Raw genomic sequence first — 22,743 nt, 5'->3', positions numbered from 1 at the left:
CATTTATGCTGGGTCAGGCACTCTGCTAGGCACTAGGAGAAAACGCCGAACCAAAAAAGAAGTGGTTCCCTCTCCTTATGAAGTTTACAGTCAAAATGATCCAGATTCAGTTAATGACCTGAAGACTAATGTTTATGCCAGCAAACACAAAAAGAGGTGTTACCACTCACCCTCCTGCCCCTAATCCTGAACCGACTCACTGACCTAATCCAGCAGCTCTTATTCCTAGGACACCCAACCGCTTTGGACCCTTTGAAGCACATGGAGTAGTCACATATAATTTTAACCACCAGAGGGCAGTCGTACTTTTTCAAATATTGTCAAAGGCAAACAAAAAGGACAAACCTATATCTTGAAAGGTTATCCCTGGGCTTAGGGTTAGCAAGCACCCAGGGGCACTCTCTAAATTGCACTCCTCCTCCCCCCAGTTTCAAGATGAATAGACTTTGATAGTGGCATCATGTGGGCAGAAACGCCTTCCCCCTCTCGTCAGGCGCCTTTCATATTTGTGGAGCTTCAGAAGGTCATTCCGCACCTCATTTGGTGCCCCCTTAGACTTGTGTCTGGGGGCAAGTGGCACCCTTCTGCCCAGTGCCCCCTTCGCTATGCCTATGTCCTTGGGGTCCCTGGGGCCAAAGTCAAATCCCGTGGTGGGATCCAGCTTGTGCCAGTAGGAGCACAAGCCCAGCCCTCAAACCACTCTCCTGGCTTCAGGCCTTGGAGTTTGCACCAGTTTATCATGAGGCTCTGGTCCCTCGAGTGGCGGGTGATGGAATGAAACCTAGTACAGGCCATGATAAAATAGATGATAGGGTTTCCCCAACCAAACACTGCAGAGAGGGTTAACTGCAAGGAATCCCTGAAGGAAAGAGCACCCACAGACCTAACACCTTTCAGGTACTCACTCCAGAGAACCAGTCAACGAGCAATTTATGGAGCCATATCTACTCAACAACCAACTTCTGTACTTGGGCGGAAGAAGAAATAGACTTGTCTGGCTACAGGAGAAGTTAGCTTGCAGAAGGCTCTGAGGAAGCAATAAAGACAGCCTGAAGCCAAACAGCATCTGGTCTAGAGGACTCTTTCCTCCATCCAAGGGGACACACACTGAGAGGTCACTCAAGACTCCAGCTTCTCTCTAGACTTTGTCTGGGAGGGCTTCCAGGAGCCCCTAGCCCTTGTCCTTCCTCTCCATAGCGGAGAGTGGGAGGTCTATTTCCAGTCTTTTTTTTTTTTTTGCTTGTCAAAACCCCACATCCTTCCCCAGTCTGGTGCTTGAGCAGGTTTGAGGACACATAAGCAAAGAGAGAATTTCAGGCAGCCCACCATTCCCCACACCCATGTCAATGAATGCAGGGCCCGCCTGAATGAGAAGGAAGGGAGGGAGGAGATACGGGGAGGAAAAACGGTTAGCATCTCAGAAGTGTTATCCTCCCAGAGGGTTGTGAGAATGCATGTCCTTAGCCCTAGCCTGGCATGTCCAATGCGTGTGGGCCACAATGAGTGTCAGTTATTACACATCCTTAATCCCTTCCTGGAATTTCCAAAGCCCCCAAAGCTCTAAAAAATCCAAAGTTTTTCATAATTTATTTGGCAAAACCTGATCTGAATTCATTTGGTGGCAAAAATTTTACCTGAATCACTGTGAAGATAATTTGGTCTACATATACCACTCGGTGTGCGTAGTCCTAGATTTCGCTGCAGAAACAGAAAGCTTTTGATTATAGGGTGCTGTGCCAGACTTCACTGGGGGTGTTCTCAGTTTATGGTGTAAGCACCTGGTTGCCTTTCCAAAACCTGGAACATTTAAATTCTGCAACATAACCTGGCCAGAGACCTGTTTCAATATGAAATCTCAGTTCTATACCTTATCTCTGCTATTTCCTAGCTGTGTGACATGAGATGTGGGGGACAAAGCCTAGGGTAGCCCTAAGATTCATGTTTCCTGCTGCTCATACCCTGTATAATCTTCTCCCTTTGACGGTGGGTGGGACCTGTGACTTGAATCTAGCCAACAGAATATGGCAAAGGTGAAGAGATTTTGTGGTTGTAATTAAAATCTCTTTATTTTTATTTAATCAACAAGGAGATTATCCTTGGTGGGTCTGACTTAATCAGGTAAAAGCCTTTAAAAGAGGGACTGACTAGGTTCTCTCTGAGGTCAGAGACACGCTCTCAAAGCTGTTGGCTTTGAAGAAGCTGCCATGTTGTGAAAGAGCATGTGGAGAGGTCCATTGGCAAGGAACTGTGGGCAGCCTCCGGTCACTGAGAGCACCTGGCTGACAGCCAGTAAGAAAATGGGGACCTCAGTCCTACAACCACAAGGCGCTTGAAAGCAAATCTTTCTCTACTTGAGCCTTGGATGAGCTGCAGCCTGGCTGACACCTCGATTTCAGCCTGGTGAGATGCTGGAGCCAAGGACCCAGCTAATCCAGCTCAGACTCCTGACCCACAGACATTGAGATAATAACTGTGTTTTGTGTTCAGCCACTGAACCAAAAAAAAGACCCATTGCCGTAGTAGAGTTGATTCTGACTCAGTGACCTTATAGGACAGAGTAGAACTGCTCCATAGGGTTTCCAAGGCTATAATCTTTATAGAAGCAGACTGCCAAGCCACTGTGGAGCCACTAGTGGGTTCAAACTGTCGACCTCTTGGTTAGCAGCCAAGGGCTTAACCACTGTGTCACCAGGGGTCCTTATTAAGCCACTTGATAGTGGTAATTTGTTATGCAGCACAGAAAAAGTAACACACTAGAGAAGTCCCTTGACCTCCCTGGACCCCGGTTCCTCCTCTGTAGACTTAGGAGATGGTTGCACTATGCCATGCCTAGGAGTCTTTTAGGCTCTAGCTTCTGGAGACCCCAGAGATGAGGTGGATGCTGAGTGTTTTATTGTTGGGAAAAGAGAGAAAAACCCTCTTGATGAGTGCAATGGGAAGGGGCTGTGGGGAGCCACGGAGGTGCTGTTGAAATGCAGACAGCTGAGGACTCACCCTGAGTCCCCAGTGACCCATCTGCCAGGCTGGACGCTGACCAGAGCTGGCACCACTCCTGGCTGCAGAAGCAATCAGCTTTCAAAAGCAGGAAGAACAAACACCCTCTTTTCCCTGCTCTGTTAGGAAGCTTTGCCATGCTGAGCATCCACCCTCCATCTCTGTTCATTTATTTTAGGAGGGGTGAAGGGTCATTCTCAGCAATCTTGAGATGAGACATTGGAAACTCTCAGGCTGGTGACCTCTGGAACTAACCTGGGAAACTCATGGGAGGCTGAGTCAGGGAGGGCATCAGGTTTCCCGTCAGCTCTTGGCAAAATTCTGCAGCAGGGGAGGATGGACTTCTGTGTTCCCTTACCCAGCAGGGCGACCTCGCCTCCCTGCTTCCCACGTCCCCTGCCACCTGCCCAGAGGCCTCAGACCACCAAGACACCCCAGAGGAGGAGCACCAACTCTCTGCCTTCCCTCCCCCAAACACTCCCTCGGACACAGCTAACACTCTCTTTTGACTGGCTAAAGGGATTGTCCCTTATTAAATTCCTTGGGGGATGATCTCATTAAGCCTTATTATGGGTCACTTCTATTTTAGGGAGAATAAATTTGCTGGAATCTTTCTATGGGCAGCTAGTTAATTGAAACCTCAGGCAGGGGATGGAGGAGGCAGGCAGGGGTGAGGTGGTGAGGAAGCCTCAGAGTGAGGGGAGTGTGACTGACTGAGGTGTGGGAGCTAGTTGGCAGAGGAGGCTGGGGCCACATATGAGGGGAGCCGATAAGGAGGAAAACACAGGTCATAGAGTGGGTGGGGAGGAGGTCAAAAGGAGTGCCAGTGCAGCCGGATCTGCAGAGACAGCCTCAGCCACCTCCCAGACCTCTCTGCTGTCCGCTGCTCAGTCACAGGAGTCCAGACCAGCCTGGAGCGATAAGGGCCTGGACCAGGATGTGGCAACAGAGATGGAAAAGAAGGAGATATGAGAGAACTTGGAAACAAATTTGATATAGGAATGAGGCAGAGGAAAGAGCCCAAGATGACCTTGAAAGATCCCTGGAGCCTGGGGAGAGATGCCAGAGTACAAGTTCAGCAAAGGCCTCAGTTCAATGCCAAGTTCACTACTCTATTGTTTGAAGAATCGAATCCCTCTTCACCTACTTCTGGAAAACAGTACATTTTCCTGTCTCCAGTCTTCTGGCTCTTCAATCTTTCATCCACCTATGCATTCAGCGAACATGAACTGAGTGTCTACCACGGATCAGACTCTGCTGAACACGACCAGCTGCCTTGGACTCAGCTCAGATTTATGGCAACCCCATCTATGTCAGAGTAGAACTGTGCTCCATAGGGTTTGCGAGGGCTGATTTTTCTGAAGCAGATCGCCAGGCCTTTCCTCCAAGGTGCCTCTGGGTAGACTTGAACTTCCAACAGCACAGCCCGTTAACCATTGGCACCACCTGGGGACTCCATGCTGGAAATTGGGAATGCAAATGTAACCAAACATACTTCTTAGGCCAAGGGTCTTGGATCCATTGAGAGCAGTTAGCTGCTTTGAGAATTCCTTTCACTTTGATTCCCTCTTTTCAAAACTTGTACTGACGTTCAAGGTAGGTGCTGCAGAGAAGAGAATACAAAGATGGAAGAAAGTTTTATGCTGGGGACCCTACAGTCAAATGAACTTATGACATTTGGTGACCACTAACTAGCTGTAGGGCCTTTGGTGGCTCTCTTACCACTCTAGGCTTGGATTTTATCGTCTGTAAAATGGAGGAGTCGGAGTAGTGGATTTCTGAAAACTCTACTTTTCTTTCTATGCTTTTGTTTCCTTGATATGAAAGTGCTGTGAGAAGTTTAATTTCTACATAAATGTGAGGTGATCCTTTACTTCAGAAAATTATAATAATGTGAGTGCCCAGAGTTGATGTGGGGTATGACGTGCAGCCTCCATTCCCTACTCCTTGAGTTTCCATATGAAAGGGGGCTCTAAGCCAAGGCCTGGGTGGTACAAGTGGTTTGTGGCTGGCTGCTAACTGAAAGGTTAGTGGTTCAAACCTACCCAGCATTCTGTGGAAGAAATGGCCTGGCAATCTGCTTCCATAGAGAGTATAGCCAAGAAAACCCTATGGAGCATAGTTCTACTCAGTAACACATGGGGTCACCATGAGTTGGGGCCTAATGATGACAGCTAACAACAACAACCATTTGAGCCACACTCCTGAAATCTCTGGGCTCCCTCAGGGAGAAAAATGACCTACCTAATTGGAAAGTTTGAAGGAAGGAACTGAATACATTCAACTGAGCCCTGCAGGGTACTCTAGGACTTGCCTGTCCACAGAGACATACTCACCATGCACAAACCTGCTCTTTCAGGGAAGGCCGAGGTTATCCAGCTCCGTCTGTAACTGAATGGATGTCTGTACACTGGCCGTGGCCCACAGGAAGCCCATGGAGACCACGCATTTGCACCATGTCCTCCTATTCGCTTTTATCTGCCCCAAAGTTGATGTTTAAATGCTCATCTCTTTCCAATGTCTTATTCCTCAGTTGGTTCAAACATGGAGAGATAAAGTGAGAGGTTGTTTATTATACCCCTCTTCCACCTCAGCAAGGAAAAAAGAAAGAAAAAACCATCACAGTCCATTTTGTGAATAAGCCTTCCTTGGGGATTTCTTTCCTTTCTCTGAGCTTGTTTCTCACTGTTTTCCTCACCACTCCCGAAGGAGTGGCACCCTCCTTCCCAGAATGCCTGGCTTTTTTACTCCTTGGTGACATCTGTCTACAATGCCCTTCTTCTCTAGGCAGCAAAATTCTCTTCATTCTTGGAGTTGTGCTCAGAATGCAAAGAGGCCCAGGCTGAGTTCCTTGTCTTGGCCACAATGAATTCGGGCACATATGTCTATTACGTTGTCACACAGTCCTAATGTCAGGCAACCTCATGTCTGCCTTCCCCACTAGGGCAGATGAGGCTGAGTGCTGCACTGGTCACCTCTGTGTCCCCAGTACCTAGCATGGGGCTTGGTACCAAAGTAAAAGACCAAATCAGTTGCCATCCAGTCAATTCGGACTCACAACAACCCCATGTATGTCCGAGTAGAACTGTGATCCACAGGGTTTTCAATGGCTGATTTTTCGGAAGTAGATCACTAGGCCTTTCTTCCGAGGTGCATCTTGGTTAGCAAAGGGGTGTGTTAACTATTTGCACCACCCAGGGACTTCCCAAAACCAAACCCATTGCCGTGGAGCTGATTTTGATTCATAGCAACCCTATAGGTCAGAGTAGAACTGTCCCACAGGGTTTCCTGGGCTGTAGCAGAGTGCCACATTTTTCTCCCAAGGAGTGGCTGCTGGGTTCGAACTGACAACCTTTCGGTGCATTTAACCACTGCACCACCAGGGCTCCTTACCCAGGAACTCAAGTGCCCATAAAATATTGGTTGAATGAAAAAGTGGTAGCAGGAATTTTGACATATTAATTTGTGTGTTTGTCATAGTATTCCCCCCATCTTCCAATTCTAGCAGACTTCCAGGCCTGTAATTCCTTGTCTTGGGGATTTGGACTTGGTGCAAAGCAAAAGACTGAGGTCAGTGACACCGCCCTTTGAAAAAAGCCTAAGCTCACTGGGTTTCATGTGTGTTGGGCAGACGGGGAGGGAAGGGAGACAGCCTTTGAGAGAGAAGCAATCCTGAGGTCCTAGGAGGGAGAAAGGTGGGGCCCCCTCATCAGTGTACAGTCATCCATGATGGAGGTGGCCAGTCCACTTTGTGGGGTTGGCGGGGGGGATCCTTCGGGAATCTCAGCCTTAGCAAAGACTTCTGCTCCCCATACATGGCAAGAAAACAGTGAGCCATCCTACAGTGTACCCCCGGACTTTGGGAAATGAGGTAGCTGCAAGGATGGAAGAGTAGAGCCCTCCCCCCAACTTTCAGAGCACCAGGATTCCAGGGTTCCTGAATGGTGAAGGGAAATGAGGCTTCAGCAATGGCCGAGATGAGCTTTCCCGTCAGGTGGGGGGCCTTAGAGTTAAAATTAAATCGATTTACAGGAAATAAAGAAAGTGACATTTCTTACATGCTTAAACTGGAGGACTAAGCTGTTATCCACTGCATGTGAAATCTGGAAACTTTGTTTAGCTCCTGAAATGTCACTTCCCCTTCCCTCTTCTGTACCAGAAATTTTGCCAAGGCCTGAACTGGCCTGGAATTTACCCTCGCTCCCTCACCCGTTGCCTGGAATGTGGTGGTTTGGGGATCATTTTATTTTCCCTGAGACTCTGTGGTGATGAGTCCACATAGCAGGCCAGGGCAGCCCTGACAAAGAGGAATCTGCTCAGCAAGTAGGTGTTTCCTGCCAGAGAGTTAAACAAAACAAAACTAAATGAAAACAAAAACTCAAACCCATAGCCTTCTAGTTGATTCTGACTCATAGTGACCCTATAGAGCTGCCCCAGAGGGTGCTGGTGCAGTGGTTGAGAGCTATGGCTGCTGACCAAAAGGTCAGCAGTTGGAATCCACCAGCCACTCCCTGGAAACCCTATGGGGCTGTTCTACTCTGTCCTATAGGATCTCTATGAGTCAGAATCAATGACATGGCAACGAGTTTGGTTTTGGTTTGGATCCCTCCAAAAAGCCCTGGTTGGTGCATGGCTGCTAACCGAAAGGTTGGCAGTTCAAACCTACCCAGCGGTTCCACAGGGGAAGACCTGGCCATCTGCAACTGTAAAGATTACAGCCTAGAAAACCCCATGTGGCAGTTCTACTCTGTCACATGGGGTTGCTATGAGTCAGAATTGACACGATGGCACCCAACAACTACCCTCAGAGTAGGAGTTTATGAGGATTAAATGTAAAAACGTAATAACCCAAAAAACGTAATAGCATTTTATAAACTATAAAGCTATGCAACTCTAGGGTAAATAGCATTTTTTACTATGGCCTCAGATGTTGTTGTTGTTAGTTAGTGGCCTTTGAGTAGATTCCAACTCATGGTGACCCCAGGCTGCAGAGTAGAACTATTCCATGGGGTTTTCTTCTAGGCTGTGACCTTTCGGAAGCAGATCGCCAGACCTGTCTTCTGAGGCACCTCTGCGTGGATTCAAACCGCTGTTTCAGCTAGAGCAGTTAACCCTTTGCGCCACCCAGGAATCCTATGGCCTTAGATAATGGGAAAAATTTTACAAATGTTGAATCTCAACAAATGTCTGAAGTTGGTCAAGTGCCCTCAATGTCTTCCCTCTTCCCCCACTTACACCTTTTTCTTCAAGACTTTTTAAAAAATTCAACATAAATTTTTATTGGAGCACCAATTTTAAAACAGGCTTGCTGGTTGGACGAGGCTCGTGTATATCCCCGAAAGTCTGGTCTCCGCTCTGCCCCCTAGTGGTAACCCGAAGCCCAGCATGATAACTAATGATCACTGTGGATATTTGCATATCCACAATGCATTGCACAGAGGACAATTTTCGACTTTAAAACAATTAGATTCTCCATTTCTTATGACCTAAAAATGACAAGACTCTCACAGAATTATCAGAGAAAAAGGGAGAAGTCACTAGCTCTTTAACGAATATATAGTCACCATTAGCATGTTAGGTTTAACAGTTACCTGAACAATGTGTTCCAGTAACCTAATGTATACACTCTGGTTTCTCTTCATATCGTATAAATCTTTCGCCTTTTACTAAAGATTTCCGTGGAGAGAAACAACTCTGAGTTTTCAACTAATTTTTTGAGGCCTTGCATCTGCAGGGTCTATATTGGTTTCCAAAAGAAAGATTTTTTATTCTTGTTTATGTTTGTTATTTTCTTTGATTTGCTGTACCTGCCCTATGTTTGAGTGAATTTCTATTTACATATTTATCAATCAGAATCAATCTGACGGCACTGGGTTTTTTTTTAGAGCAGGTAGCACGCATGAGAAAGGGTAGCAAGGTAAAAAAGCTGAACAGATTTCAAAGGTCAGTTCAAGAAACCAAAGTGTAGAAACCAAAGTGTTAAAATGAAATGTACAAAAACCAAATGGAAAGAACACCCACAGCATTTTTCAAGCTGGAAGAACTGAAGAAAAAATTCAAGTGTTGAGCTGCAATACTTAAAAGGATTCGAGGATGATGCTGGAAGCATCAAAAGATGGAAGGACTACACAGAGTCACCATACCGAAAACAACTGGTCGATGTTCAATCATTACAGGACGTAGCATATAATCAAGAACCAATGGTACTGAAGGAAGAAGTCCAAGCTGCACTGAAGGCACTGGTGAAAAACAAGGCTCTGGGAACTGTTGGAATACCAAATGAGATGTTTCAACAAACAGATGCAGTGCTAGAGGTGTTCACTTGTCTATGCCAAGAAATTTGGAAGACAGCTTCCTGGCCAACCAACTGGAAGAGATCCATATTTGTGGTAGAGGGTCAGTGAAAATGAGGAAGCCCCTCACTGAGATGGATTGGCACAGTAGCTGCAATAATGGGCTCAAACATAGCAAGGACTGTGAGGATGGGGCAGGGCCAGACAGTTGTACATGGGGTCACTATTACTCAGGACAGACTCCATGGCACCTAAAAATAACAATGAGTTGTATTCACTCAGCTATTGCCCTAGTTAACTAGTGCTGCTATAACAGAAATATCACAAGTGAGTGGCTTTAACAAACAGAAATTTATTTTCTCACAGTCTAGAAGGCTCGAAGTTTGAATTCAGGGTGCCAGCTCTGGGGAAAGGCTTTCTTTGTTGGCTCTGGAGGAAGGTCCTTGTCTCTTTTGAGCTTCTGCTCCTGGACAATCTTCCTGTGGTTTGGTGTATCTCTTCTCCCATCTCTGCTGCTTTCACTGGCTTGTTTAACCTCTTTTGTATCTCAAAAGAGATCAAATCAAGACACACCCTACACTAATCCTGACAAAGACAACCCTTTCCAAATGGGACTATAACCACAGGCATAAAAACAAAACAAACAAAAAACTCAAACCCATTGCACTTGAGTTGATTCCTACTCATAGCGACCCTATAGGACAGAGAAATGTCCCATTCGATTTCCAATGAGCAGCTGGTGGATTTGAACTGTGAACCTTTTGGTTAGCAGCCTGAGCTCTTAACCACTGTTCCACCAGGGCCCCAATACAACACATATTTTTGGGGGACATAATTCAATCCAGAACAGCTATATAAAAGATAAGATTTATTTTTGTCTTTGAAATCTCTTTAGTGGATTGCCTGTGCTACATCACATTCTGGTATAATGCTTATTCAACAACAAAAATTTTTTTTCTTCTGTATTTTTTGGGTTGGGAGTAGATTTTGTTTTTAGGAACTTTTCCCCAACAGGAAGAAGATGCAGCAAAGGAATGGCAATAGGAAGGAAAAGAGAGGGAGGTAATGGAGAAAGGAGGACAAACCGAACATGAACGATCCCTGAGCAGGACAGAGGCAACCCTTTGGCAGTCGGAGCTCTCTGCAGAGTTCCTGGAACTGGCTGGGGTGAGCCATCTGTTCTACCAAGTCTTTCTACCACCAGACCCTAGTGGGCCTTTTGCAGGGCCCAGCAACCTTGGCAGTGACCCCTTGTAGCCAGTCTCTCAGTCAATCTTTGAGGTCTCCCAGGAAGATAAGCTGTCTCCATGGTATTCCTTGCTTTCCTGGTTCCAACAACATGGACTTAGGGGTTCTATCTGAGAACACGCCTCTCTCAAGGGGCAAGTTGAAGGAAGACGACTATATGAAAGGATCATGACCTGCCACGATGGAAGCAAGCTTTTTGTGCTCTTTGTGGCGCTGGGCCCTCTAGTCTGTGTTGTGGTAGCTGCACGCCCTTCCCCTTCTGCCAGTCCCCAGTATTGGGTAGATTTGAGATGGGCTTTTGAAGCTTCTGACATTTACATGGGAGTCTGAAAAAGAGTAAGAGAAAGGTTCCAGGGGAACCTTTTCAGTACCTTCTGAAAAGGCCTGGAGCATTCCATAGTTTATTCTATTTATACTTTAGACCCTGTCTCACTCTCCCATAGGAGCGGGATTCTTTAGGCACAACAATCTTTCCCATCGCTGAATTCTTACAGCACTTGTTAAAATAATCAAACCTCAAAGACGTTGAAGTATAAGGTTTATTCTGAGCAGTTATTCTATAGTATGTACACAGGGAGACCATTCTGATGCCAAAAAAAAAAAAGCAAATGGCTTGAAGTAGGCTAGTTAAGAAAACTCTGGTGGCATAGTGGTTAAGAGCTATGGCTGCTGATCAAAGGTTGGCAGCTCGAATCCACCAATCTCTCCTTGGAAACCCGATGGGACAGTTCTACTCTGTGAGTCAGAATCCACTGGACGGTAACAGTTTTTGGTTTTTAGTCTAGTTAAAATGAAGCTTATAAAGAGAACAGGAGTGAGAAGAATAGCAGATCAACTATTGGCTTGACATGGTTGATTGAACCTTGCCCTTCCTTTTTACTGAGATCAACTGATATCAGGTCACAAGGTGGTCCCTAGCCCTTCACCCACCTGCAGCCATTATACCGTTTGACGTTTAAATTAAGCCTGGCTTTTTTTGTCCAACAGGAAAGAAAAGATTAGCAACTTTGGGTGGAAAAAAAAAAAAAAACCCTGCTAGGCTGATCAGGAATTTTCAGTTAATATTTGGTTTCATAGGTAAGAAAAAAAACCTTAAAATCTAAGTAAGATATCTGTTATTAATTTTCCTCTTTGACACACTAATAATCACAGCACAGATTTAGCTCTCAGTTGTCCTCTTATTGTTCTTTCCTTTTGAGTTATTATTGTCTTTTTGGATTGTAAATTTTAGAGCTGCTTGACGTTTCCTGGGTTCCTGGTACATCAGACTGCAAAGCAGTTCCGGCTCAGTAGGAAATCACAGAAGAATGTGTTAGACTGGCCCTCCCAGGTCACCAGGATGTTGTGACTTAAGGATTTTGAAAAATCTGGCTGACCAAAAATACCTCCCTCTCCCCAGCTGACCTGTCTTGCTGTCTAAAATTTCTACTTTGATTGTCATTCCTCGACAGCTTCTTGAGAAATGTTTATTATAGTTAGACAAAAGTACTCTATCACTTGGGAGGGGTAATATATTAGTCAGCTGTCACTCTAGTAAGAATTCACTTCCTTAATTAACTTTCGTTAAGACTTGGAGACTGGGAGCCTTAGAAATTGAGTCCTAGGCCATGGTGGTTTGGTTATTGGAAGGGGGAGAGGCAAGAAGGGCCAAAGTCCTGGGACCTCAGGTGGTGAGAGGTGAAGGCACTGACTGGGCCAAGGAGGGTCCTGAGCATAGTAGGAAAAGCACCTTAGGTAAGGTCACCTGTAGTGGAGGCAGCTCATTTAGGAGACAGTGTTATGTATTTTTCATTAACAAGGTCTTAGTCCTGAAGGCAGGGACTGATTCTTACACACCTTAACCACCCCTCGGTCTGATCCATAGTGCATGGATATGGGCCCAGCTTTGCAGCTCACCCTCTAGCTTTGCAGGCTTCCCCGCTTCACTCAGCAAGCCCTCTCTGTCACACTAGGGAAGGATTTCCAGATGCCTCTGGGAAGAGCTTGCCTTTTGCCCTTCTGGGGACTTAACGGACTAATGACAGGAACAACAAGCAGAATCGAAGGGCCAGAGAAGCTCTACAAAACACTGCAGGGACACGCTTCTCCAAAAAAATGGAATCAGTAAAAAGGTACCAATACTCTAGGCCTGGGAGTCCCCGGGTGGCACAAACAGTTAAGCGCTGGACTACTGAAAAGTTGGTGGTCTTGACACACCCAGAGGATCCTCAGAAAAAAGGCCTGGCAATCTGCCTTGAAAACCTTGGAACCCTATGCAGCGCAGTTCTACTCCATAACACATGGATTCATCATGAGTCAGAAATGACTTAGCTGTGACTGACTGGCTTGGACTCTGGGCCTTGGTGCCTTCTTCTGCAAAATAAGAGGCTGATTTCTAAGGTCCCTTTCTAGGCCTGGTGATTACTCATACCTCTTGGCATCAAGTTGATTCCAGTTCATAACGACCCTATAGGGCAGAGTAGAGTTGTCCCATAAGGTTTCCAGGAAGCAGCTGGTGGATTCACACTGCTGACCTTTTGGTTAGCAGCCAAGCTCTTAGCCACTGTGCTACCAGGGCTCCATAAAAAAAACCAGGGCTCCATAGTTACCAGTAAACCAGAGTTACTCACCAAGAGAGGCCTTTGGAAGCTGCCTGATGTTCTGCAGTCCTGGGGTCCTGGGGGCTTACCCGCCTGGCTGGTGAGGGCTTCCCAGCCTGCTGCCCCCCACAGAGGTTCTGTGAATCTCTGCTTTGTCATTCTCCTATGGAGTCCCCTCATGTTCCCCCAAGGCCTGGTGCCTTTGAACTGACTTCTCAAGGGAAGAGTCACACAAGATACTCTGTTTCATTTAATTTTAGGTTATTGTTGCTGCTGTCAGTCTAGAAGTACTTTAATGAATGCTTGTATTGTTCTCATGCCCAGAGCCTTTTTCAAATGATCAGAACAGTAGAAAACAAAATAATGACTCTAATTCCCCACCCCCAATACATACACACAAACAATAGCAATGCTGAGTCCCAGAGACTTTTATGGGTGGTGAAAAAGCCTGGGTTTTGGAGGCAGCAGGCCAAAGTTTGGTCTTGACTCTCCCATTTAGTGCTAGTGACCTTGGGCAAGTCTTTCACTCATTCATTCATTGAGCATTAATTTGGAATCTCCATGTGTCAGCCACATAACCTGTGCAAGATTGTAACAATACACACCCTAACTACTTTCAAGACTGTTTAAAGGCGCTAATGAAATCATACTTATGAAAGCGTTCGAGATAAATCAAAAATTCAAACCCATTGCTGTTGAGTCGATGCCAACTTGTAGCGACCCTGTAGGACAGAGCAGAACTGCTCCATAGGGTTTCCAAGGAGTGGCTGGTAGATTTGAACTGTTAAGCTTTTGGTTAGCAACCAAACTACTGCGCCACCAAGGCTCCAAGTGTTCAAGTTAAGATCCATGCAAATATATGTTGTTGGTTTTAATAAGCAAAATGGTGGAAACAAAAATGGAGGGTTGGGGGTAAGGGCTCAAACCCTAAGGGTGGATACGCCTGGTTTGTAGGATAAATACACCTATTCTGACTCTCTGGATGCGCCCTGCCATTTTCCTCGCTCCAGCCTTTCCTCAAGCTAGACTTTGCCCGGTTCCAGCCTTTGTCTTCACCTCTGCCCTGGGAGGTCCTGTTCTTTCTCCAAGGTCCTAGTCAAAAGCTCCCTCTTACTGAAGTCCTTCTCGCTTTTTGAGGAAAACAATGTAATAAAAATATACGCGAACCCTTGCCAATGAACGTTTCCTGGAAGCTTCTGCCGCCTAACTGGCATAGCAATCTGGTGACCACCCCCTTCTGCCCAAGTTGCTTTCCAGGGTGCTCACAGGGCTCCCACTTGTTTTATTTTTTAACTGCGATTTAGGTGAAAGTTTACAGAGCAAATTAGTTTCTCGTTAAACAGTCAGCACAAATTGTTTTGTGACATTGGTTGCCGACCCTGTACTGTGTCAAGCACTCTCCCCTTCTCCATCCCAGCTTCCGTTTCCATTTGTCCAATTTTTCTGTTCCTCCCTGCCCTGTCGTCTTTGCCTTTGGGCTGGTGTGCCCATTAGTCTTGTATACGTGATTGATTGGACTATGAAGTATGGCGCTCAGGTGTGTTATTATTGGCCCTATAGACCTGTCTAATCTTTGGCTGAAGGGTGAACCTCGGGAGTGACTTCAGTACTGAGTTAAAAGGGTGCTCGGGGGAGGGCTCCCACTTGTGGGCAGCCTCCTGATTTGTCTGGAGTCTTGCTGGCATTGTGGTGAACTTCTCTTGCACAATTACAACAGTAATTCATTTCTTAAATACAAGAGTATTTTCTACAGCTGGTTTCACACCCAGTGATTAAGAACTATGGCAGGTTAAAGCTGCTAACCAAAAAGACTGGCAGTTCGAATCCACCAGCCACTCCCTGGAAACCCCATAGGGCAGTTCTACTCTGTCCTACAGGGTCGCTATCAGTTGGAATCGGCAACAGGTTTTTGGCTTATACCAACTTATGTTAACTACTTGATATTTAGTTTGTTTTGTTAATATTTAGGCAAATTAATTTCACACATATCGAATTTGGTGCCCCATTAAGCTTAGCACCCCTGGAGCCTGCCTGCACAGCCCACCCCTTAATCTGGAGCTAGTCTTGAGGGAGGTGACCATGTTCTATGCCAGGAATCCTGGCTCTGTCCCCATTAGCCATGTGGACTTTGGTCAGGTGAAGTGTCTTCTGTAAGCCTCAGTTTCCTCCTCTGTAAAACCTCCTACTGTCACGGGTTATTTTGAGGACTAACTGAAACACCACATGCCAAGGGCTAAACCCAGAGTGCCCTGTGTTTAGTGAGCAGACTTCCAGCAAATGCCTTTTGAACAACATAGAAGTGTAGTATGTATAATGTGTTGGGCTCTCCGAATACATACCAGAAAAGGTGGGTGCCTAATATGTGCAATTGAGGAATGTTGGGACAATCTCCACCCTGTCCTATTTTCCCCACCCAGGATTTGGTACCTGAAATGTCACCAGAAAAAATTAATTCCTGTGAATTCCTCTTCAGAGGCACCCCTTTATGTTTCAATGCCACTGGGAGAGGCAAAGCATTAAACCAGCTCACCTTCCGGAGTCTGGGGTAATAGCAGCACTGACTGCCAGGTAAGAGGTGGAGAATGTCACAGGGAAGGGACGTGATGAGTCCTGCAGAGAGATCTGGTCTAGGGCTGATGCTTAATGTAACTTATTTATTTAAAACTAAATATAACTAATGTATTTAAAAACAAAATCTTAGGATCCCCTGATGTTGTTCTTAAGGTCCCTGGAAGGTATAGCTTGCACCTGACTACTAACCTAAAGGTTGGCAGTTTTAATCCACTCAGTGGCACTAAACAAGAAAGGCCTGGTGATCTGCTTCAGTAAAAATTACAGCCAAGAAAACCCTTTGGAGTTCAGTTCTACTCTGTAACACATGGGTCATGAGTCAGGATCAATTCAATGGCAACGGGTTTGTTTTTTTTTTGGTTGGATGTTGTTCTTAGTTGAATACCATAGTTCTCATAGCTGGAGATGGGAAAGTGGAGACATTCTCCATAAAGCTGATGTTTCGGAGCCCTGGTAGTGTAGTGGTTAGGAGCTTGGCTACTAACCCAAAGGTGGGCAGTTCGAATCTACCAGCAGCTCCTTGGAAGCTCTATGGGACAGTTCTACTCTGTCCTATAGAGTCACTATGAGCCCTTACTGAGTGAGCTCTTTCTTCCAAAACATAGTGTGTCCCTGCAAAGGTCCCTAGGGCTGGAGGCCCTTCCCTCCTTTCCTAATGCTGCCCCTTCTCCTTCTTCTTTCCATAGTCCTCAACTGTAGTCTTTTCCCTTCCTAGAACACCATTTGCCGCGTATTCTGGTCAGCATGGAGCCAATCACTCTTTCCTCTCCAAGGTGTCAGCACGATGGGGAAGGATTTGGTTTTCTGCTGGTCCTGACCATAATGCCTAGAAGATGCCGAGCACACCTTGCTTCCTTCAGTGTCTCAGGGCTTTTCCTCCTCAAGGCTCTTTCCTTCTACGATCAGCTTCTCGACACTTGCTCATTCAGTCACAAACACTGATGGAATGTGTCCTATCTCCAGGCTGGACACCAAGGAGCTACAAGGAGGCTGACATGAGCTCTGCCCCCAAGGCATTGACTGTCTTCCTCCTTTCTGACAACCTTCAGGCAGGTTCCAGATCCTCCCCGAGGCATTCTCCCATTGCCTTCCTCTACTAGGCTTGCCTGCCTCCCAGTCTCTCACCCACTTGGCACCTGGCACCACTTCCTTGTCTTGACATCCTGTCAGGCTTCTGTGACTTCCCAGCAAGATGCTTCAATCTCCTTCCTCCATTCAACACAAGTGGACTGAGTGCGTCTGGAGGGACAGGTGTGGGGGCCATGGTGGTGAGGCACTGAGCAGGACCACACAGTCCCCACATGCTCTACTCTCAGACAGATAAGAAAGAAGTATACACACAGCAGGTAGAAAGGATGGCAGATGTTATGTAGGAAACAAAACAGGTGCTGTGAAGGGGAGTGGGAGGCGTTAGTTTAGACAGGTCATCAGAGGAGTACCTCCCACCCAGAAGGTCCCACAGGGTCAGGCACTGAGTCCTACAGAACAACTTTTTTTTTTTATTAAAACAAAACAAAACCAGTTGCCATCAAGTTGATTCCAAATTATGGGGAGCCTGCGTGTGGCAGAGTAGAACTGCTCCATAGGGTTTTCAAGCTGTTATCTTTTGGGAGCAGATTGCCAGGCCTTTCTTCCAAGGCACTCCAGGGTGGGTTCAAATCGCCAACCTTTTGGTTAGTAGTCGAGTGCTTAACTGTGTGTGCCACCCAAGGACTCCTTTCATTAGAAAACTAGACATCAATACATATTTGTTGATACAATTTAAACTGTTCTTTGTATTTACTTGTACTATTTTAGAAGTTAAGGACTTTCTATATAGAAGGGGCTTAAGGCAATAACTTGATTTAAGGAGGGACTTGGAGCTGGGTCGTATGACACTTTACTCAAGCCAGTGGAGCCTCAATCATCCATTTGAGAGAATGGGAAGAGCTGACAGTGACATGGTAACTAGCAACCCCGTGGCAACCTCTAGGCTCTACTTCCTTGACATCCTTCCACACTGTTCCATTCTGGTTCTATGTGAACTTGTTGCTCTGGAAAAATGAGTCCATTGAGATGGAAATGTCACTGTGTCTGGCCAGTGTGAGTCTGTGTGCCTGCAGGAGGTGCTGGCCTGGAGTGTCTTACCAGGGTGTTCTCTCTGAGCCTCAGGGTGTGCTGAGGGCTTTACACCCATAGTTCATTTCACCCTCACAACAAGCCTGTCAGGGGGAAATCTATGTTTGACAGGCAAGGACACTGAGGCTTAATGAGGTTATGTTACTACCTGGAGGTCACCTTGCTAGAATGAGGCAGAACCCAGTTCCAATTCAGTCCTGTCAGGCTCCAGAGCCTCTGTTCCTGATGACCACCTGACCTTCCACTACTTAGAATCTTTAGAATGCTTCAAGAAGGGCTTCCACATGGAGGATGTGGTTTCATTGTGCAGGATAGGGCTGTGAGGCAGAGCAGGTAATGCTGACTCCAGAAGAGATGCTGCCTGAGGTTCCGCGGCTACCACAGCGCAGGGGCTCAGCGTTTTCTAGATTCCAAGGCCTTGCTTATAGTAGGTGCTGGGTGATCGAAGTGGATGCTGGTTATGCTGGGGGGTCGGTGGTCATGCTGGGGGAGGGTAGTCTAGTTCTTAGCAGCCTGAGAAGGTAGGGAAGGGGTGGCCCAGAGCCCAGAGATGAGGGTTCTCTCTTTCACATCTCCCCATTTTCCCAATCTCAAAAGTGGTTCTAATCATAGTGTCCATCTCCTTATAAGCCAGGATGGACAGACTTTGGCTAGCTCACTTTGGACACATCATTAGGAAAGACCAATAGCTAGAAAAGGACATCATGACTGGTAAAGTAGACGGTCAGCAAAAAATAAGGAAAACTCTCAATGACAGCGATGGACGCAATAGCCGTAAGAATTGATTCAAATATACTAATGATCATGAACATGGCACAAGACCGGGCAACATTTCACTTTGTTATACATAAGGTTGCCACGAGTCAGAGCCAACTCAACAGGAACTAAGAGCCACCACCACCACCCAGGGGCAAATGGCCGAAGTAACCTGCCTGGCCAGGAGAGAACAGACAGTCCAAAGACAGGCCAGTCAACTCTGATGCGACTGCTCAGGTCATCATGTCCAACCAGCAGGTCCAGCCCCATTCCAGGTGGTGTGTCAGGCACAAGAAATGATGCTGAAGAGGATACATACAACAGGTTTGGCCCTGGCCTCTCTGGCTATGATAGAAGTCGAGAGGAGAACCACTGATATGATTTAATAGTAACACTACCGATACAGCCCAAAGGGCAGACATGTTTGTAGGAGAGTGTCTGTGAGCAGGGGCATCTTGACTGAAATTTCTATAGAAGCACCAGGAGGCCAGGATGGAGGGGGTGCAATAAGTGGTGATGGGGGTGGTACCTGGGCTGGGCAGGTATTATGCAGGGGATAGGATTTCAAGAAATTGGAAAGTCAAGTATTTGACGCACAGAAGACTCTAGGAGACAATTCCAAGCCTGAAGTAAGATCAACTGTCCAAACGTCCCTGCTCCTAAAGATGGGAAAACCAGTTGCTGTCAAGTCGATTCCAACTCATGGTGACCTCATGTGTTTCAGAGTAGAACTGTGCTCCATAGGGATTTCAATGGCTGATTTTTGGGAAGTAGATTGCCAGACCTTTCTTCCAAGTTGCCTCTGGGTGGATTTGAACCACCAACCTTTCGGTTAGCAACTCTGTGCTTAACCATAATATGAGTCACCCAGGGACTCCTACAAGGGGAAGGAGAAAGCAATTGTCCCATTTAACAATCTAAATATGGTAGCAATAGAGATATTAGTAATTAGGATGTCAAATGCATCAGCCTCCAAAAATATGCACAGTTCATTCACTGTAGGGAATTGACTTGTTGGTATCAAATAGGAGAAGGTGCCAAGATAGTACCTCAGAGCAGAGAACAAACTGAGAAGGCAGGCAGTGTGCTGGGAGGACACCTTGAGGGTCCTACTTCAGTGTCTCTGCATCAATGAAGACATGGGCCTGTCAAAGAATCCTTTTAAAATTGAATATATTAGTCCACATTCATTCACTCATTTCAAGACAGACAGCTGTAACCTTCATTTAAAGTACATTTAAAAAAAAAAAAAAGACAGCTGTGATCTTAGCAGTTAGTTTTCTTTTCTCTTTTTCTCTGGAAAGAGCCTGACTCTTGTCACTACCACACAGCGGCAAATTGCTGAAGTAACCTGCCCAGCCAGGAAAGAACAAAAATTTCTCTCAAAATTCCTTGAGGACTAAGGTTGCAGGGAAATGAATTAATGAATGAATGAGTAAAATAACATAATAGCCCATAAAACATTTATCTGGCACACAGTATGTTCTTAGTCAGTCTCAAGGAGGCAGCTGGCGGTAGTGCTAAGAATGCCAGCTCTGGAGTTGGACTGTCTGGGTTGCCATCCTGTCCTGCCACTTATTGACATTTGACCTTGGGTAGGTTACCTTACCACTCTGTACCTCAGCTTCCTCCTTTGTAAATAGGGGCCGGTAACACTTCCAAGGAAACCCTGGTAGTGTAGTGGTTAAGTGCTTTGGCTGGTAACCTAAAGGTCGGCAGTTCAAATCCACCAGGCGCTCCTTGGAAACTCTGTCCTATAGGGTTGCTATGAGTAGGAATCAACTCGACGGCAACAGGTTTGGTTTGGTTTTGGTTTAATACTACCAACCTCACTGGGTTTGTTGTGCAGATTAAGTGAATGAATCCATCTGAATGCATTGAACAGTGGCACAGGGATGGATTACCCAATAAGCAAGGCAAACACATGCTTAGGGCATCAACAAAACAGAGGCACCAGTTGTGCAAAGCAAAGACGTACAGATGCCAAGCAGACAGGACACAGTGGAAGAGAAGTGGCAGTAAATGAAACTGATACCGGCTCCAGTGCGTGACAATGTGCCGGCCGGAAGTAAAGTTCACACAGACTCACCAGGGTGTGCACCTGCAAGTTGTTTAAGCTACGAGACCCCTACAATTTCAACACCTTCGTTGACATCTGTCTCCTATGGTCTCCTCCTGTGCAACTGGAACTCCTTATCTTGGCAGGTCTCTTGGGAGTACACTATTTCTTTCTAATAAGCAAGAGGTGGGGTGGGCTGTTCAGTCTACTCTTGCTACAATCTTTCATGGTGGGAGATCAACAGAATTTTACTTGTTGAACTAAATCCACTGACTCATTTTCTTTGTTGTAGAAAATGTGGAATATAGTAAAAATCTTAGTACCCCACATCCCCTAAATTTTAATAATCCAGTTCATCTAATTCCACTAAAATGGCTTATACCACTTTTGCATTCAATTGTTAATATCATGGTCGCATTTAACAAGAAGTTAAATGATGGACAGCTAAGACACATAAACACAGATGTATATACCTAATGTATATATCCTGCTGGATTTCGTGAGTAAGCAGAGGAGAGGGCAGTGCAGATTATCAGTGTTTAGAGCCCTCATATGCCTTAATCCAGCCCCGAGTGGCTGCCACAGTCAATAAAAGCTACCATGGTTGTTATTACTATTTTCTCAATTTATTCATTTAGCCAAGGATGGAAAACTTCCGTGCCTGTAGGCAGTTAGCATAAATGAGAACTGAGGGAATTGAAAGGACTAGTCTAAAGGGGAGACTGATTTAAGGTGGGGGGGGAGTGTGAACCCAATGCTAAAGGAGTTTTAGAATCTCCTCCTGGGGAGTTTCACTCCGGGTCCCAGCACAGCTCCTTAAAAGGTAAAGGCCTTTTGCATTTTCCTCAAATACCTTGTACTGCTTTTAGGAAGGGCGGGCCCTCGGTCAGATCTTCAGCACCTTCTCTTTCTCTTTCATAAGACCAGCCAGGTGCCCTGCGCCCACCTCACCTTTCTTCTGGGCCACGCGTCTAGCACGGTTTTCCCAGTCCTAGCCCTCAAAGAAGGGCCTCAAAACTCACAGTGTGCCGGTGCGTCATCCTTCCCCGGGTGAATTGCAAATCACAAGAGTGACTCTGCAGAGGTGGAATTTGGGGCGTCTGAAACGCGCGTGGGGGGCGGAGCGGGGTGTCCCTTGCGGAACCGGTCTCACCAGCAGGTGGCGGTCTATTTGCAAGGCCTGGAAGGTTCCCGTCCAGAAACTTGAACGGGATGTTGATGCTTCCGTAAGAGAACACGTCGCAGTTGCCTGGAGCAGCTCTGTTGGCATCTTCAAAAAAGTGAGGAGAGAAGGGAGCGGGTTTCCCTTCCGGTGACTCAAGGATTCAGACACCACGAGCTTATCCGGGAAGACTTCAGGGAGTGGGTGAGTACTAAGCAGCGCATGGTAATGGGAGCTCCATCCTTTTCTTAGAATATTGTCCTGGTATGCATTGACTGGCTTTCTGATTCCCGAGAAAGAAGCCTCTGTAAAGGAGCTGCGTAGGAATAGGAGGAAGGAGCAGGGGAAGAAGCCTGCATGCCCACGCCGTGCTCCCGGCTCTCCGCATCGGGAGGAGCGCCGCTCCGTCCCGCCAGATGGCGCTGTCTGGCTTTCCCCGGGCCTCCCGCGCCGATCCCCAGGGGCCTCCGCCGCAGTGGCCGCTCTAGCCGGCCGTTGCGGGCTCAGTGGTTCCGGGCGGAAGTTAGGAGCCGAGCGGAACGGCCTCTGGTGACATTTTCTCCGGGCGGCGCGGACGAGTCAAGGGACTTGGTGGTGGTGGAGGCTGCGGAGGCGGCGAGGTTCGCTTTAGCCCCGGCAGGGCTCCGACCCCGTCCCTCCGCTTGCCGCCGGGGCTTCTGCAGAGGGAAGAGGGCGGCAGTGGCCGCCGCGTCCCAGGTCACTGCGGCCGGGGGAGTCCCGACCGGGGGTCGGTGCGTGCCCCGACGGGGCGCGCAGAGCGGGCGAGGAGGTGCGGAGCCGCAGCGGAGCGCAGGTGAGGTGGGATGGGCGCGGGATGGAGCCTTGACCCGGGCTGCGTCCTGGGGAGGGGTCGGGACGAGTCCGGGCGGCGCGGGCCGCGCGCGAGTGCTCGGCGGCGTCTGGGCGCCCGGGTCGTGACTGGCCAGGTTGGCGGCTGTGGGG

The 22,743-nt window shown here is 47.1% G+C and overlaps 1 protein-coding gene and 1 non-coding gene across 7 annotated transcripts in view; both read left to right on the top strand.

Moving 5' to 3' along the window:
• The first annotated feature begins 8,616 nt into the window (after positions 1–8,616).
• Positions 8,617–8,732, top strand: LOC111749648 (U5 spliceosomal RNA). Its single transcript, XR_002784849.1, has one exon. It is a non-coding gene; the product is annotated as a U5 spliceosomal RNA (small nuclear RNA).
• Positions 8,733–21,794: 13,062 nt separating this feature from the next.
• The window catches only part of ARK2N (arkadia (RNF111) N-terminal like PKA signaling regulator 2N), a 124,710-nt gene continuing 123,761 nt past the window's right edge, over positions 21,795–22,743 (top strand). The window contains exon 1 of one of the 6 annotated variants that reach the window (XM_023543829.2): positions 21,795–21,984. The gene's annotated coding sequence lies outside the window, so the exon portion shown is untranslated. Of the gene's footprint in view, positions 21,985–22,314; positions 22,595–22,743 lie in introns of those variants that run through there. The other 5 variants (XM_064294571.1, XM_064294573.1, XM_003406313.4 and 2 more) reach the window with 5 other exon arrangements.

Source organism: Loxodonta africana, chromosome 11, assembly GCF_030014295.1.
Source record: "Loxodonta africana isolate mLoxAfr1 chromosome 11, mLoxAfr1.hap2, whole genome shotgun sequence".
In the NCBI taxonomy this organism is placed as follows: Eukaryota; Metazoa; Chordata; class Mammalia; order Proboscidea; family Elephantidae; genus Loxodonta; species Loxodonta africana.
This window is presented reverse-complemented; position numbering and strand designations above follow the sequence as displayed.